This window comes from Gekko japonicus, unplaced genomic scaffold (genome assembly GCF_001447785.1).
Source record: "Gekko japonicus isolate JY-2015 unplaced genomic scaffold, Gekko_japonicus_V1.1 scaffold130, whole genome shotgun sequence".
NCBI lineage: Eukaryota > Metazoa > Chordata > Lepidosauria > Squamata > Gekkonidae > Gekko > Gekko japonicus.
In genome coordinates, this window is record NW_015166423.1 from 1,384,992 (window position 1) to 1,394,258 (window position 9,267).

A 9,267-nucleotide genomic window follows, 5' to 3' on the forward strand; every position below is an offset into this window, starting at 1 on the left:
TTCCAAGTTTTGGGGTGAATTGATGAAGCTCATGGGGGTGGAGAGAGGGTTGAGTAGTGCTTACCACCCAGAGACTGACGGACAAATGGAAAGGGTTAATCAAACCTTGGAACAGTATCTATGATGCTTTACAAACTATCAACAGGACGATTGGAATGATTTGTTGCCCCTTGCTGAATATTGCTATAATAACACTTGCCACATGTCAACGGGAATGTCCCCGTTTAAAGCTCTGTATGGCTATGACAGCCCGCCGGTTCCCTTTCTGGATGGGGCACTTGACTTGGGGCCTGACAAGTGCCTAAATTTAGTGATAGGTTACATATATGGGTTAGTAGATCAATAATCTCACATTTGAGTTCCTTAAGAACACCTGACTTTATCTTGGTGCCAATTGAGAAGAGTTGCTATTGGTTTGGTATTGGGGGTCTCTCCTGGTACTGGATCAGGACTTTGGAGACTGTCATTGATGGACTTTGGGATGGATCGTTTTTGGTCTTTCCTGGCTTGATGATAGTGTTCCAGGAACAGCATTAGCAAAGGAAATCTCAATAGCTTGGATTATCTCTCTTGCAAAAACTTTCCAATGCCTCAAGAGGTATGAGGGACCTCTGAAGCTTAAGAAAGGACTTTGATCAATGCACTGCTGGTGTACCGAGGATGTTGGTCTGTTCCCATGTAGAAAATGCCATTAATAAACCGTCACTCCTGGGGGTGTCCCCTAGCTTTGGAGGGGTGTGTGCCATGGTTGCCAACGGTCATGGAGAGAAGCAAGAACCTCAGATATGGAGGGGTGGGGGAGTTACATCACTCTCCGCCATCTGCTCCTCGGGGTCGACAGCCGCATCTGGTTCTTTCTCACCGACAGAGCCAGTCGCCTCCGAAATCCTCCCAGGTTATCTTGGCTTCTCTCCTTTTATCCCCCTCTAGCCTTGAGGTAATCCCTCCCCTTTCCTTTCCCAGTCCCTGATTGGGCTCTTCCCATCCCTCACCTGTCCTAATGGCCCTATTGGGTGTCATCCACTCAGTCCCACCCTCCTGCACGTCCTGCGTGATCTCACCCTGAGTTGGCAAGCCCAGGGAAGTGGCCGTTTCCGGGAAGCCCGGGGAAACTGTTGCCGCAGTCGGCAGCGTCTCTGCACCCTCTCCTCCCGGTAAGCCCCGTCTCCTCACACACGGGCCCGGGCCTGTCCCCGTCCTCCTGGCCCCGGTCTCTGAGAAGGGTGGGGGGAGATTCCTCCAATGACTCCTGTCTGTCTGCCTGCTCCCTGGTCCAGCCGCCAATTGCCGCACCCCTCTGTGTTCCCGGAAACTCTCTCCCAGGGAGCCTCACCCTCTGGGACGCGTCGAGGGTCTGGTGCAGGTTGCACCAGTCTCGCCACAGTGACCAGAAGGGCCGCGGAAGAGCCCGCGGTGGGACATAAACTATTTGATTTGAAGAAGAGCTTTCGTTTAGATGGGGACAAATTAAATATGTGCTATCCTTCCCTCCAACATCCAGAGGTCAAATGTTTTCCTAGCATTATGCTCCCATACTCCTCGTGTTTTAAAGTCCATCATCTGTAGGATGCTGTCCCATTCCTTTGGTTGTGTATTAGCGAAAGAATCATTTTGGGGGGTTGTACCCATATATAATATTAATGGGGGGTGTTTGGGCTAGGCAACAGCCCCACATAGAACCTACTGCAATGATCTATTTATGCATGCATGGTGGAGGCCAGATCTTGTCTGAAAGAAACCAGTCATCACTAGTTCACTAGCAGCATCTGCTAAATCAAGGTGGGTAGCCATGTTAGTCTGTCTGTAGCAGTAGAAAAAGCAGGAGTCCAGTAGCCCCTTAAAGGCTAACAAAATTCGTGGCAGGGTATGAGCAGTGACTCATGAAAGCTCATACCCTGCCACGAATTTTGTTAGCCTTTAAGGGGCTACTGGACTCTTCCTCTTTTCTACAGCATCTGCTAAAAGCACTCTTGCTGCTACTGATACCTGACACTGCAGCATCAAACAGTGTCCAGAAGTTAGACCAGGCTGCATACCTTATTCTTTAGGGGGAACTAGTTGGGGGTCTGGAAAGAACTGTATGGATCCTAAACACAGGGGCAGCATGCTGGACTCCAGATAGATCAAGAGATGACTGATTTCTCCCCTAGATAATTGTCCCCTTCAGGCTACCTTACACTGTTAGGCTGGAGCAGGCCAATTTCCCACTACCACCCCTCCTCCCATTAACTGCGACACTCAACTGTGGCCCAGGGCTATTGGATGGGATACTTTTTATGAGCAAATGCATCTGTTTCTGCACACCTGGAGAGTCTGTTAAGTATACTATTTTGTCATCTGGGGTTGTTTCGCATAATATGTATATTATTTGTATTACATAGTTGTCTATTTTTCCTATTTCTGTTGTTTGTAATGGTGTAATCCACTTAGAGTTTCAACAAGAAAGGTGAACTATAAATGAAGTAAATTAATTAATAAATAATACTATTTCCCTTTCCGTGGCTTCTCTTATTAGCCCTAGGATCTGACCTGGGGACATCAAGTTCACTGTTAGGTTTAACAATCCCAGCAGAAGCAGAACTAAGACCACCAAGGCTGGTAGTTCTGGACCACGCCACATTCTTGCCTTTAATAGCAGGATGCTCTATTTTAAAAGGTTGACCGAAGGGAGATTTGTACAACCAGACTGTGTTTCGCTACATTTCTTTGTACTTAAGTTTCAAAATATTGCTCCCTGAATGAAACTGTTCTACCATTTGGCCAGGAGATGGAGCCCTGGATTTTAAATCGGAGGCCGAGGCGGATAAGCAAGGGGCAGTCACTTTTTATCCCGGTTTCTTTCTTAATTGAGAAAGAAAGTAAAGAGACAATGGAGTACAACCGTGTCACAGCAAACTATGGTCAGAGCAGATAGAACAGACATGTTTCAACCAAGTGACTGTAGCAGTGCAGTTGAGTGAAAACGATTCTCTGCTCGCAGTCATGTGATACCTCAACTTTGTGGAAATGGTGCGTGCGCCACGTCCAGCCCTGTTGAGTACGGTAAAGAATAAGATGAGAAAAAGAAGGCGAGGGGTCGCTTTCTGCGCCGGGATCCTCGAGGGTCCATTCCATTCAAGCAACCAGATTCAGCATGGTTCTAACCTACCCCTGGACGATTCTTATTCGGCCGTGCGCGTGTGTGAGGGCGCAAGCGAGGAGGCTCTGCGCCACCAAGTCCCAGGCTGGGCTGCTTCGGGGTTTTGTGCTAGCGAGAAGGATTTAGTGAGGGTTTTTTTCGCCTGCTGCTTCCCTGTCCCTCCAAACAGGTCTTTGACCGGCCCTGCGGAGGCACAGGCAAGCGGGAAACGCTGCAGCGGAAGCCGGTTTGTCGGCAGCCAGGAGTCCTCACTCCGTTTTAAACCCCCCACCCGTTCTTCGTCCCATGACAGGGCCACTTCGCTCCGGTGGAGTTCCGCGGGCTACAGAAACGGGAGGATCTATCCAGTTCTGAAACTGAATTTAAGCGAACCGACGTCGCACCTGTTTCCGTAACAGTCAAGAGTGCAAAGTCAATCTACACCCAGGCGACCGGGTTGAAGCGACTGGTGGACCGGACTGATGCTTCCCCAGCACGCCTCGCTCCTGGCTGCTAAAAAGTGCTCCCCCCCCCCCTCTCTCTTCCGCCCCGGAGGTCGCGTTTACGGAGCTGTTAAGTGGACGGCTAATAGGATTGTTTTCATGATGGGATCAGCTCCTGCGGTGGTGTTGGTTTAACTCGGTTTGTTAGCCGGATAAAGAGGAAAGCGGTTGGGGGGGGTGTGTCACCTTTCCCCTGCTTTTCTCACCGCAGTCAGACTTTCCCCGCACGCCTGCTCCGACCACTTCGCGCCGAGTAAAGGCCAGACTTACGTCTTCTAAAGCACAATCTACATTTTTCTAAACCCCCCCCCCAAAAAAACTCCTACTCCTAGGTAATTCACAGGAAAAGGAAGATGACTATTAAACCAATGAAGCTCCCGGAGAAAAAGTGGACGGGGTGGGAGGGGCTTTCCAGATGCGGACGATTCGGGATCATTTTATCGCTGGATCCTTTTCCTCTTCTGATTTGTTGTATGGTCTAGAAAGATTCTCAGTCTGCCCCCCCTCCTCCTAGGGAGAAATGTCCAGCGAGAAATGCTTCGTCCCTCGCTTCTCTTCCACCCCCTCCCACGCGTATCTTTGACCCCTACGGAGGCACACGAAGGAACCCTGACCCACCCGCGGCGGCGGCGGATAGTATGGTTTCGAGAGACCCATTGGCGTCCCGCTGGCATATCTATTGGGAAACATGTTCAGGAGGACAAGAGAGCGCTCGGCGGCCTGTGCCTCACTGCGGACTATGGCTCAACAGACGCACCCCGACGTCCCAGTCCGGCAAAATCGACACCCTTGTCCTGCGCATCTTCCCCGGGACCCAAGTCCCAGGAGGTTGCAGCCTCAGTCTCATTGAGCTCACCCAGTGTTCCCTCTCAGCTGAGTCAGTGTGAGCTAGCTCACAGTTTTTTAGCCTCCGGCTCACACGTTTTTGTCTTCGCTCAGGAAGGATGGCTGCAGAGCAAACTAATTTATGCGGTAGCCAAATCGCTCGCTCACAACTTTAATGCCAGTAGCTCACACAAAGCAGAATTTTTGCTCACAAGACTCCACAGCTTAGAGGGAGCATTGGTCCCATCCATTGGGATCACGAGGATGCGCAGTGCCATCCTCAGTCAGCACGGTGACTCAGAAGCAAATCCTACAGAATTCAGTGCGGCTGGCTCCCAGGTTGCTGCACACAGCCTTAATCGATTAACTTTGGCTTGACATGGTCCAAAGTTTCTCAGCACTAATAATGCCTTTCCTACCAGGATTCTGAAAGCGTCTGGTGAATTTAAGTGGGGGCGGGGAGAAGAAACCATTCGGGGTGTGGGTGTGGGTGTGTGAAAACACAAATCTCATCGTGGCATTTCACTTACACCCGAGTCCTCCATATATTACGGGGAAAGCGAGACCCAGTGAAACAGTAGGCTAGACAAGTTCCAACGATGTTTCGGCCAGGGTAATAACACACTGGCAGCCCAATCCTGAATATGTCTTCTCGGAAGTAAGATATACTGACAATGGAACTTCTGCTTAGGAATTTAGGGATGCTTAGGAACGGTTTGCAGCCTTGTCGACTCTGTTGAGAAGTCAGCGAACAACCAAGATTCAACCTTCTGGAAACCTCCAGAGGAGAGTGAAGGGCGGTGGCTTCGACCCGCCGCCTCAATACCAGCGTTCTTCTAGATATGGCATAGAAGAAGCTTGTTTCCCGAGCTTTAGGAACAGGTTCTATTCCGGGATGCTGTGAAGTTATCTGTACTCGGTAGGAAGAATGTCTCCGACCCGTAAACGTGTGCCTATCACTGCTGCAAATGGTAGCCCAACTGTTTGTATCACTAGACAGACAGAAATATATGGATAAATTATAGACTTACTCTCAAATTGTTGATCTGTAATCCACATACCACACACACCCAACTAATCTCAGACAAATCTCACCGAAATATCTGTCACTACAAACTGAAATAGAGGCCGGTACTCGTCTCTGACCTTTCCCCCCATCCTTCTGCTATTCAAGCCCCACTGCTTTCCATATTGACTCTGTGTAACCCGCCTTGATTCTCACTGAGAAAGGCGGACTATAAATAACAAACTTTTAACAGGCTGCTATTCTGACCACAGATCGCTGGAAGGATGCCCCGTTGACATCCGTCTGAGCGTCCGATCTCTGGAATATAACTTAAATCATTAGAACAGTAACTAAGCATTTCCCTTGGGTTAGATCTTTTAGAAAGATGCGAATGGCAATAACTGTTCTGCAGGGCACAGGAGGCAATTTTCAAGCACTTTCCTTGGAACTTGTTCCATAGAAGTATATTCACAGGTGAACGCTTTGGTATCTTCTCGTTCAGTTCGCAGCTGAACATGTGAACTAAGAACATTGCATGGCAACTGGTCTTAGGCTGAGCTTCTGTTGGTTGTTGGTTGTTGTTGGCGTCAAGGCACAACTGACTTACGGCGACCCCATAGAGTTTTCCAGGCAAGAGATGTTCAGGGGTGGTTTGCCCATTGCCCTCCTTGGTGGTCTCCCCCCCCCCCCCCACTTAGCTTTCGAGATCTGAGGAGACCGGGCTAGCCAGGCCAGGATACGAGTTCCTGTTGCTTAGGCTTTATTTCCTCGTAGATGTGCTGAAGCACTGACGCCTTGGTTTCATCCCATAGAAAACTCTAGGCTTCTTGCCACCTTCTCGGTTGCGACGCCACGGCCTGGCTGGGAGCAGCAAACCCCAAGGAGGGTAGCGGGGACTGGCTTCCCTGTCCTTTGGGCCTTTTGACGGCCAAGGGACTCGCTGTGGCGGCAGACTCTGGCCTCTCCCGCCCCCGCCCGGGAAGATGCTTCGCACGTCCCCACCGGAGTAGTCCCCCCGTTTTTGTGAAGGGGGGCAACACAACTCTCGCCAGTGGCCGCCCCGCCCCGCTGTCTCGGCAAGTTCGCCGGCGGTTTGCGTGACTTGGGCGCTCAGAGCGGCCACCCCCGCGAGACACCGGGCAGCTGTGTTTTCATGGCGCGGTGAGATAGATGCCGCGTTAAATGCCTGACAACTTCCCCGAAGCAATCAGCAAAAGTTTACGAGTGCATAAACCACAAAGACCAGTCCTCGGGTGTTTTTTATAAGCCCCGCACTTAAAGCGCCTATAAATTCTTCTGCCGGCTTCCGAACTAAAGTTAGTGGCGACTATTAAACCGCTGCCCCTCTCGCCTCGAGGGAAGCCGAGCAGAGTTTGCTGCAGGCAGAGGAGGGAGAAGCGAGAGGGGTCGAGGACCGGAGCCTTGGGCTGGAGGGAGGCTCCAGGGGGGAGAGTTCGGTCGGTCGGTCTGTCTGTCTGTCTCGACGCAGGGCTAGTTGGAGGCTGCTGGTGCCAGGAGAGGGGGGGAGGGGAGGGGACGGGGCCTCTCGTCTGGCAGCCACTGACCCCCTTTCTGAGGGGGGGATGGGAAGACGCTCGGCGCCTTCAGTCTCTCCGTTACCGGCGGGGTGACCTTACATTCCTCGCACCTGTTCGCTGCAGAGTGGTCCACCTGTCCAGAGGCTGACAGGGCATCAATCACTCGCCTAACCAGTCCCTCGTTGCGCAGGCAGTCCGGGGTCTGACGGTGGCGAGGATGATGAAATGCCTTTGACACCGTATCAATATCTCTGAGCTCTCATTTCCGAAACTGCTTACTGGGCAAGGAGAGCCGCCATCCGAAAAGTTTTCCAGCAAGGGGGGGGGGGAGGGGGCGGGAGGCCTGGAGGAACGCGTCCCAGATCAATGACGGCGACATCGGTTTGCAAGAACCGAAGCCCAGAACTGTGAAAGCGCCGCCCCCTCCCCCGGCCATCCGCAAGCGATCCGAGAAGTTTCACGGGTCGAGAGGGGACACGGACCCCCTTCTACTACTGATCGAAAGGCTCTCCCTTTATGGTCCCAGAGAAAATGAAGATGCTAATTGGAAAAACAATCAGCAAGAACAGACAGCAACAGCAGACAGCAACAGAGTCGCGTGTAGGAAAGACGGGAGGCACAGTGGGCCGGTGGGGAGCCGGAGGCTGAGCCGGGGATTCGAGTCGAAAAGTGGTCAGTGGGGTTGGGAGGCAAGGGGGGGGAGCCGCTTCCCCCTTCAGTGCAGGACCACGGGGGGGGGGGGGTCGGACCCTGGCACTGGCTGCTGGAAATCTCCAGGCAATTGCGGTGGGGGGTTGGGGGGATCTGTCGCTTGGCTTCTTTTCATTCTTTTCCAGGTGAAAAATTCGGGGGGGGGGGCGAGTCTGTTGTCGCCTGCTCCTTTTCTTTGCTGAAACAAGACACCCAACTGTTCCGAGATTACCATTCAAACACAGGGTTCTGTGGCAAACCTCATTTGTGAATCTATTACAGAGATTAATAGATTATTTCTTCTTTTTCAACTAATTCTCAGTGGGGAAATTTAACCATATGGTAAGGAGAGAATTAGAATTTCATCACATTAGAGCAAAATGTAATGAAAAGAGTCCAACACCTGGGGCCAACTGTGAAAGACACAATTAAAAGGTTTTTAATGAAACCAGAGAAACCCAAAATTTCATAGCCTTCAGTTATTCAGTCACAGAAGCACGGTTTAATGGAAGTGTTGGGAAATATTATTTAGTGATGTCATCAGAAGGGGAAAAAAATTAAACCCTGTCGTTCATCATGTGCAAAGGGGAAAGGGCTGCTGGCGTCTCCTCGAGGATCAGCTGGGTGGGCAGGAATGGGGGGGGAGGGGCGGCTCGCGCGAAAAGTAGTTCGGGAACAAGACGGAGATTTTAATTGGACAAGCCCCACGGACGAGCCTCGAGAAACGAGGGAAGAGATCACACGACCCACAAGCTATAAGCCCGTAGGGGCTTGACTTATGGTGACTGAACCCCACCGACGCCCGAGGGACGGCGGGGGCCCGTCTCCCAGACCCCTTTTCTCGGGGACGTCGCGCGATTCCTGCCAAGGAAGCCCCCTCGCGAGGGAAGCTCCGATTCGGGCCCCCCAGAGGTCCTCCTCGGCCGGGCCGGAGGGCTGCTACTAGGCTCAGCCCCGCCCTTGGAACTTTCCTACTGATTCCCCGCGGGAGGGTAACTGGGGGTGTGACGGGCAGGAGTGGCGGGGGGGGGCTGCCTGCAGAATAGGTGGAAGGACACCCCCTTTGCCCAAAACAAGCCAAAAACCCCGACAGCCCACCCCCCAACCCTGCAGCACAAGGGAGGCCCCTGGGTGGGCTTTGCGAAGCCCGGAGTGAAGCGCGGCGGCCAATAAAGAGCCAGGCGTGTCCCCACCCCACCCCCACCCCACCCCGCGCAGAGCGTGCCGGGCTGGCACGGAGGGGCGTCATTCCGGCGCCGCATCGGCCCGCGTCCTCAGGCAGCCCTGGGCGGGAAAGTGCGCGGCGGCGGCGGGCGGGCGGGCGAGTCCTTCCCTGCCGGCCCGCGCGCCTAGTCGGCCGCGCCGCTCGGCCATTCGCTGCGGGAGGCGCGGCGGAGGGCTCTGAAGTGTGCTCACTGAGGAGTGAAAGTCGCCGCACATGTCAAGCTTGCGAGGCAGTCGTCGGGCTCCTCGTCGGACGCCGCCGCGCCTTGCAACCATATGCGCGAAGCTGTGCCCACAGATGGCCGCGAGAAGAATGGAGGGGCGCCTTTTATAAAGGGCGAGCTGCCGCCCGCCCGCCCCGCC